Source organism: Punica granatum, chromosome 4, assembly GCF_007655135.1.
Source record: "Punica granatum isolate Tunisia-2019 chromosome 4, ASM765513v2, whole genome shotgun sequence".
In the NCBI taxonomy this organism is placed as follows: domain Eukaryota; kingdom Viridiplantae; phylum Streptophyta; class Magnoliopsida; order Myrtales; family Lythraceae; genus Punica; species Punica granatum.
In genome coordinates, this window is record NC_045130.1 from 24869421 (window position 1) to 24879227 (window position 9807).

Below are 9807 nucleotides of genomic sequence, written 5' to 3' on the forward strand. Positions count from 1 at the left end.
CCATATCTGCTGCTCAACCTCCATCATTTCATCTTTATAGCTTCCTCTATCTCTTGGGCTGGACAGCAACAGAGGAGACAGACAAAAAACCTTCCTAGCTCTCTCATTACCTCTCGGTTAGCAGAGGTCAGAAGAGAGGGGACCGAGACAGACATTTCTCTCTCTGCTTCTCCCTTGAGCTTGAAGGCACGAGAAGACAGCAGCAGCTACGGTCCTCACTGGCTTCTCCCACCGAGCTGAGCCGCTACTGGTCTTCGTCCCCGATTGCCCCTCCACGAAGTCCCGAGCTAAGTCTCCCTCTATACCTCTCTTTCTCTTGTTCATTTTCACGCACAATCACCATTAACCGTAGCTATGGCTGCCCATTTCTTTTTTTTTTCGTAGGTTTTCTGTGATGTTTGTCGGAGTTTTGAGGGGTTTGCGAGGTTTATACGTTTCTTCTCGTCATTGGTCTGAGGCTAGGTACGAAATCCCAACTTAGTAGCATGCTTAGTGACTCATTTTCACATACAAATATTTGTTTAAATGGTGATAACTTGAAATGAACGTTTGCGAACCACGTCGATAAGCGGGATTATTCCAAATTCGGTTTTATAAACTTTTCTAACTGTTTCAGTCCAGTCCCTGCCGTTATTTTCATTTTTTTGACCAGCCCTAAACTTTCAAATTTGTTCAATCAAGTCCTGGGCCATTTTGAGCATTTTCAGTTCAACCACTGAAGTTTTCAGGCGATTCAAATCAATCCCGAGAGCTTTTCAATCTGTTTCAGCTCAGTCCCTGCAACTCTTTTCACCTTTTCAGATCAGTCCAGAGAGCTTTTCACCATTTTCAGTTTAGTCCTTGATGTTCTTAACAAATCCAGAATGGTCCCTGGTCGAATTTGACATTCTCAAAGCAATCCCTTACTTTTTGAGCTGTTCCAAATCAGTCCCTAGAATTTTATCCGAATTTTTAAATCGGCCTCAGTTCTTTTGAAATTATTTCAATTCGGTCCTTGTTCAATTTTTAAAGGACAAATAAGAAAAAAATAAAATAATAAGGACTTCCAACCCGTCCTATTTGAGTCCCCGACTGATATGCGTGTTCTTTTAATGCATGTTTGTCTTGCTTATTGTGCGTACGTGGCTTGGCTATGTGTGTCCATTTTTCTCCGCTTCCATGAGTCGGCGCCGTTTTATCGATTCTCGTTTTATCGATTCAGTTAATATTATATTTGTGTATGTTTATATGCTTGCGTGTGTTTCTCGTGATCATGGCGACGCCGGCTTTGTAAGATATGCGTTATAATTGTGATTGATATGTGATTGCACGCAACTGTATTTTTTGTTTGACATTGATAGGATGATAAATTATAAGTTAAACGTATTAGTTTTAATTAATGTGCATGGATTTGGGTATCGGTGACTATCTCGAGCCCACGAGGGTCCAAGAGTGTATCGGCCATCATTGACCGGGGACTCTTGGCCTTCGGGGACCTGTCTTGGTTTTCGTGTCACAAATCGCTTCATAAACCCGTAGTATCCAAGGTGTAGGACGGTAATCGCTAAAAGAATTTTACATATGAGAAAAGGGACGTGTAACCCGATTAAATAAATCACTTGACTTTAAGCAAAGTGTATGAATTAATAAATTACCGGTAATCGCGCCGATAGAGCGGGTTCTTCTGCTAGAAAACACAAAATTTGACTAATTATGCACTCGACCTAATCAAACCCGGGCAAATAGGCAGAAAGGGATGGGTTTCAGATTTTCGGGTGAAAACACGTTTTTTGGCCTAATTTGTAATAAACCGCATTGTCACCATACAGAACATTCTAAACCAAACCCACACATTTTTAGTCGAATTAGCACCGTACACAAACATGTTCTTTCGTCCGTTTAGGCTAGGAAATTATTTGTCAAACAATCCCGGTATATAAACGGCTAATCGCGTAAACTTGGCGCTTAATACACAATTTGTCTGTTTTCATCTGTTTTTGTCTGTTTATCTTGGTTCAAGCCCGAACCCATAGGATACGTCGTGCACGGGGTCCAACGCCCCACACGCACCGAGTGCACTCAACCCGAGTGCGGAATCGGGTCTTGTCTCGACTTACCGCTTCGCTCCTAGTAGTGTCTATGTGGAAGACGACTCGGATCGGGGAGGTAAGTCGTGGCCGGACATGACCCGGGAGCTCGATCGATCCCACAGCTATCAAGAGAGCCAAACGACTCTTCTGTTATCTGACGGCTCGATTGGACCCGACCATTGGCTCTTTGAGCTCGCGTTGCTTTAATTTCGGTTTCGGTCATTTAAAACCACGAGGTGAACATGAGTGGAATATTTGGCCTAATGCAAACTGACCGGGTCCATGTATGATATCACGCCTGTATTTTGTATTTATTTGAGAGCATATTGTAAGGATGTCTTTCTATATTTATATTCAGTCGATGTAAGGACTCCGATCGGTGAGTTAACAGTCTGAGTGTTTTTCGAATTTACGGTGCTAAAACGGGTAAGGCGAGTACAACCTAAATCACGCAGTAAATGAAATAAAACGGCTAACCCTAGACAAACAGAGTATCGAAAGGGCGTGAGGGATATAGGCTCGCACGTAATAGAACCCCCGAATCCGGAATTTTTGGTTCCGCAAGACCAATGCCTTAGCAATTAGGTGTACCTCGTAACCCTAGGTCCGGGTAACTTGTCCGCCCTCGACCTCTGGGTCATAAAATGGCAAGTGGCGACTCCTTCTCATGCGTGTCCGTCACGCGTCCCCATGGGAAGGTGGATACTCCCAAACCGTGCTATAGCGCACGCATGCGGGTCCCGATAAGACGAAATTCAGGTCCGCACAAATCCTCAAATATTTGCCACCGATTGATTTCACTGCCACATTAACAGATTTGGATTTTACCACAAAGCATAAAGCAACAAATCAATTTGAACTCGCACTCCCAATTTGGTCCGCCCAATTTCCGTCCCAAAAGGCCAAGCAACAAACATATTAGAGCAAATTCACTGGCTTGGTTCAAGCGGTTCGGCGCTTATTCTGCTTATATAAGATCTTAGGTTCGAGTTTTTGTGAATGCAGAAAATCTACGATGGAAGAATTTTATCGCTTAATGAGTCGACCCGGCTCGACTGGATTAGTCAGAGTCCAATTGAGCTTCCGAATACTAGGGTTCACATTGTAAATTAGAGCAAATTCAATTCACGAACAATTTCAACTGACCGATAAAACCGAGCAAAAAGTAAATTTGGGAAAGCGATATCACTCGGCAAGGAATCAATAACTTGAAACCAATCCACAAAAATCAAAGCAATCACCTAGATTACTGATCGATTCGATTCCTCAAACACTATTTATTGTCAATCCATTCGAAAATGGTAAAATTGCTAGGCAACTGTATCTAGCATGATTTTCAGGGTTAACAAAAGACATGCCATGTCGAGTAATAGACTTGATGCGAAACTGTGGATCGAGGCTTACTGGGAACCAAGATCGAATTGATCTATAGCGCTAGATGTTTCCTCTCCTTGACCCTCCCAATCTGGCATCATCGATGGAACTAAAAAAATTGGTTAGGGTAGGAGAGCGACCTAGCTCACGATTTATTACAATTCTAAGGGACTCTATACTAACCCATTTAAAAGATCACTGACTGAATTGGGTTATCTGCAAGTATCTTGATGGATGAATCTCAGCCTATTTTATAAACCGAAAAATACACAATTATTGGTAGTCCACTTTACAGTAGAAATTTTAAACATCATATACATAAATTTCGAAAATACTAGTTCAAGATAGATTATTCACCTTGGCAGTTATCGGACATCTAGTCACAGAACACAAGCAAATTCCTTTTTTTTTTTTCATAATTTCTTCTAGTTTCCTATCCCTCTCTCAGAAACTCTCTCCTTATCTATTGATACAATTATACTTTGTCCTTCGACTGAAAACAAGAGTAGTTGGAAACTCTATTTAAAGAGAGAAACCAAAGGACGGACACAGGCAGTCAGAAATATATGGGAATAAGAGTCAATATATAATTAAACCACTAATTTATTGAAATTCCAATTTAATAAGAAAACTTTCTAATAAACATTGTATCTGCATCAAATACTTTTATTGGCCCATAATAAAAATAATGGGTATTCCAGTTTTAGTAAAGGAGTTAGTAGCATCGATCTCGACTTACAATCATAAAATTCTGATTTCAATCCTTATTATTGAAACTTCTCTTATTCCTTTAATGGTGATTTTACTTTCCTTTTTCACGTTCAAAATTTTCTTTTATAATTGAAAATAAAAGAACCTCTCTTCTCGAAAAATTTTCAGGTGGAGCATTATTTTTCGAGTTCACTAACACTTTGATCCTCCAATTTTTCAATTGCTAGCACTTGATTACCTGAATTTTCAAAATCGAAAATTTGGTCCCTAAATTTTCAAAAACCATAACAAAATGGTCATTTTAGCCTTTTTTTGGGCCAACAGTTTGGTCCCTAAAAGGACCATTTTGTTATGGTTTTTGAAAATTTAGGGATCAAATTCTCGATTTTGAAAATTCAGGTAGTTAAGTGTTGGCAATTAAAAAATTGAAGGATCAAAGTGTTAGTGAACTCTTATTTTTCACCCCAAAAAGGGGAAAAAAGAAAAAGAAAAACATTGTCGTACAAAAAAATAAAAATAAAGTGGATTGGTTCAAACGGTTCGACGCTTGTTCTGCTTAAGTGAGATTTCGGGTTCAAACCCTTGTGAATGCAGAAAATCCACGCTGGAAGAGTTTTATTTCTTAGTGGGCCGACCGGCTCGACTGAATTAGTCGGGACTGACTTGGGCTTTCGGATAGTAGGGTTCATCCCTAAAAAAAAGGAAAACGACATCATGTTTTTTTTTTACTCAATCTCAATATTTTTTTCGGTTAAAATACTCAATCTCAATATTTACATATTGTATACCTCTGTTCTGTTTTTATTTTTTTTTATTAACAAGTCATATTGACCTTCTTTATACGCGTACACAAATAAAAATTCCTATCTGTTTTTCCCTTACTTTCGGAGAACAAAACTCTACCCAAACAATGAGGAAATTACGCGACAGATCAATGTTTGACATTATTTTCAAATTTAGTCTACCTTGTAAAAATATTATTTGAGATTTATCGTTCATTTTCCTTTCAAATTTAGTCCACTATTAATTTTTCCGTCAAAATTGACAGAAAAGCTAACAAGAGACATAGCTGAATCAAATTAATATAATATATAAAATTTTATATTATTTTAAATTTAAAAGATAATCAAAAATTAACAAAAAAATGAAAATAACACACCCACTTTGGCCCTCATCGGCAGCCATAATCCCCGATAATTGGTCGGGATTGAGATTCTAAGGGGGTGGTGGCCTTGCCGACTAGCCCTCATCCTATGGAATGAAATCACTGGTCAATTCAATGTTGGCCTCGTTGACTTACCACCACCTTACGAAATGAAGTCATTGGCGAATCTAGGAGTTGTCGGCACCTTATTCCCTTAGGTGGTGGCTGAGGGTAAGGCTGCGACCCTCAAGATTGAGATCCCAATCCAAGATCTCTATCTCGGCCTATTATTAGTAGTGGGGCCTTGTCGATAGAACCACCAATGGCAAGGTCAGAAGAGTTGTATTTCCTATCGCCTCATATCTTTTTTATTTTTTATTTAATCTTTTGAATTAAAATATATGAACTTTATGACTATCAGTAGGGGTGGCAATTCGTGTCGTGTCGTGTTTATACGTGTCGTGTCTAAACGGGTTCGTGTCATCGAAATAATAACCCGTACACGACACGATTATTAAACGGGTTAGGTTTTGGAAACCCATACATGACACGTTTATATCCGTGTCAACCCGTTTAGACACGTTTAAACCCGTTTATCGAAACGTGTCATAATAGGTACACGTATATACGACACGATTATAAACGTTATCAGGACATGTTAAACTAACTTGTTTATCCGATCAACTTAGTTACCCGGATACATTAATACGACATGTTTATCCAATTAACTCGCTTATCCGAACACGTTAACACGACATGTTTACACGTTAACACGACATGTGTTGGATTGGATGAAAGAAAGGAAATGAAATTAGGTTAGGGACTTAGGAAGTTAGGATTACATGAGGATATTTTGATAAATCCAAATACATAAATGAGTTAATGGGTTACATGATTATAGTAACACGATTAAACATGTTTAAATAAACAGGTTTAATCGTGTATAATCGGGTTATACGTGTTCAACCCGATAAGACACGCTTATTAATCGTGTTTAAACGGGTTTGACCCGTTTAGACCGATTATAAAAAATATCCAACCCAAACTCGTTTAACTCCGTGTCGTATCTGTGTCGTGTTATCGTGTCGTGTGAAATATTGCCAGCCCTAACTATCAGTTAGTTTAAGCTCATATGCATCCCACGTTAACTTTTTGATCATTTTTATGGGAAAATTGACAGTGATAAAGAAATGAAAAAATATTGAGTATTCTTAGATAATTTTTGAATGAGGTAAAGTTAAGACGAACAACAAAGGTTAGACTGCGCCATATAATTTTCTCGTTGAAAAAGCAGCCTAGTTTATTAAAAAAAGAAAAAAATGTAGTCTGGTTTCTCAATAGAACGGATAAGAAAAATCAATGTGATGTATAACAGCGTTACATTTGGCAGAGTGCTATGCATGCCACGATAGCCTGCTGCCGAACAAATTGTCCCATTGAGAATATTGCCTCTCAGTACATAAATCATACGTGTGTCTCGGCATCTTTTCCACGTGTTGATTTTTCATTTAAGCAAACTAATGGATCATAGGGCTGATTAAAAAAAGAAAACGGCTGGCCCGAAAACCCATTCCAAACCGTCTTTATCAGTCCCAAATTTTCAGTTTGGTTAGATCACGGTTTGATTCTCGGTTCGGTTTCCTTTGCCTTCTTCGGTTATGGGGATGGGACAAGTTTCAAAATCATAACCCCGAATATCCCAACATGTCCCGAGTTTACCTTATAATTAATTTTCTCAGCCCAGTCCAATCAGTCCACTACACTTGCTTACAACTCACTGCTTAGTGAGCCCTTATTAAATCCATTCAAAACCTTAGATTGTCCTCACTCCTGCTTCTTTGTTGCAATTGCAAACCCTTATCTCCGTCCGCAATGAGTGTCGCACACTTTAGCCCCCACTCTTTGGCTCACGACGATTCGTTTTCTTTCTTCTTTTAATTTTCTTTCGCCTTAGCTAATCAACAAATGTTACTTCTTCTTGCTTTAAGTTTTTGTTGATTTTTTTTTCGATTTTTCCAACAATGTAGATGTCTTTGAATAATTTTCTCCAGTAAACTGAGAACCGAACCGTAAAAACCCACAACCGTAAGGGTTGGTTTTCTTTACTTATTTCGGTTACGATTCTCGGGGATGGGTTGTAAAATCCTTGAACTGATGAAAGCAGTGAACCGTAATTTTACCTCAAAAACGCCCCGAACCGAACCACGATCAGCCCTAATAATGAGTAGAGATTTTCTTAAACCCAACCTACCGAACTATTAAGCGAGTGGTTATTTTATCTTTCTTTTAGATCTTTTAGAATTTTTTAATTAATTAATTTGATTGACTTTAGTGAAATTAGCTTGGACAAATAAAACCGGCTTTGTTTTTCCTGTCCAAGATACTAAAGTAAGAAGTTATAAAGTAACAAGTTAAAAAGTTATTAAAAAATTTATGTTCCGGGTTATAAATAAATTGAATTGGTGATATGGTAGGGCGAAAATGCTCAATATTTAAAGGAAAATTTTCATGAATCTAGAGCATATGTATCGATCAAAGAGAAGTTATTGCTTCACAGCAATTGAAACTAGGCATGAGTCAATGCGTTGCGGGGTAACACAGAGTACACTTTCATTCTTTTCCGCTTAATATCATGTAAATAATTTGGAAAAAATGAAAATTAACTTACCCACTACTTATCATGAAATACTTTGTTCGGAGAACTGAAAATTTAATTGCGTCGACAGACCATTTTAAGTAGATAAGCACGAACGATTTTTAAAAAATGAAAAAAAATCTATAGATAATAAATTCTCTTATAGAAAAATATTTTTTTGAAAATTTGAGAAAATAATGAACATTTGAAAAATCTTACAGATTCGAGAAAAATTAGATAAGAAAATTCAGGTCTTACATGGGCAAAAATTTATTTTTTAAAAAAAGTTAGAGAAAATTTCAGTGAGAAGTCCTACTGAGGATATTGGATAAGTCCCCACATCCTCTCCGCTTACATATACATACACAGAAAGAGATAATTATGTAAGCAGAAGAATTTAAACTTTAATTATGTTTCTGGATGCAAAACAAAATAGAAGGGGAAAAAAGGACGAAAACGTGATCAATTCATAGTGAGGGACCACAATGTATTGGAAATAAATCATGTCCATCTATATGTATGTATTTTGATGACAAGTATTAAACTAATTCAGAAACAAAAAAGCAGATATTAAATCTTGATTTCAGCACGTAATTTATGATTATCAGAAATGAATTACCTCGATGGATATGTATCAAAGCCATAGCTGCTGCCTGAAGCGAAAAGTCCGTTAATACGTGTATCGGAAAGTTGGGATGGGATTGGATCTCCATAAAATTGGATATTGTTGGTGAATGAGTGATTGAAGCTGCAAGCTGACCTGATCCAGATGTATATCCCTCTCTCCCTCTCCCATGTACATATGTATCTCTTTATAAAACTTTGATAAATTGGACATTGTAATTGTAATCAAAATAGCATTTCTAAACTTCATGATTGGAATAAAGGACAAAACGGGAAAAAAAAAACGCTGATGACTTTAATAACGCATGGGATGGGAGGAAAAGACTTTTACATCTACCTATATATGGAAATATGGAAAGATGCATTAACGGTGAGCATCTTGAGGGGAATCGGATCCATTGTGGAAGTCGCTTGTTATGTAATATGGTTTCGCTAATAAACGATGATCGAAAAAGGATCTAGTTAGTACAAATATGATATAGGTATATATATATATGTGTGTGTGTGTGTGTGTGTATGTGGATGGGAAGGGAATGGTAACTGGGAAGCAGGTAGTGTGATACCAGAACCAGATCATGCTGGCAGCTTCAACCTCTCAAGCCAACATATACATACACGCGCACATATACCTTCACCCAACGGGCAATCGGGAGACACAGAGAGAGAGAGAGAGAGAGATGAAGTAAATAGATGATCGGACATTGTGAAGAAGGGAGACGACGAGGAAGAGAAACAAAACCTAAGAAATAGACTGAGAAGGAGGAGGAAGAAGAAGAGCAGCTCATCACAAGAGGGATTCATGTCTCTCTACTTCTTTCCCTCTCTCTCTGTAGAAAAATATAGAAAAGCCCTCGTGACTCTCTTCCCCCTCTGTCTCTCTCCCTCCTAATCTTGTCTCCAATTAAGAATTTAGGGTTTATTTTCTGTTTGTCCCCTTTTTTTTCGAGTGAGATTACAAGATATGCTTAGCCTATTGATTGAGATGAATTTATGTTCTAGAATCGACTTATCCTAATCAGTGATCACATCACGAAATGTGATATTTCAAACTCTTATAAATCCGACTACTGACAATGCAATTTGCCAGCTCAACCCAGCTCGTTAGTTTCTTGTGTTGTTGTTTCTTAGGTCGTTACAGCTACATGTAGACGCTGACCCCGCGCCTTAATTATGTCTCTTCTCTCTCTCTCTCTCTCTATTAAGTCTGTGTGTGTCTATTTCTCTGTGGTTAACATGAGAGTCCCAAACTA

At 38.0% G+C, this 9807-nt stretch overlaps 1 long non-coding RNA gene across 1 annotated transcript; it reads right to left on the bottom strand.

The window, feature by feature from the left end:
* Positions 1–2395: 2395 nt before the first annotated feature.
* On the bottom strand, positions 2396–9544 carry LOC116205488. Its single transcript, XR_004156514.1, has 2 exons — positions 8553–9544; positions 2396–2869 (listed from the first exon to the last, which is right to left on the bottom strand). It is a non-coding gene; the product is annotated as an uncharacterized LOC116205488 (long non-coding RNA).
* Positions 9545–9807: the final 263 nt, after the last annotated feature.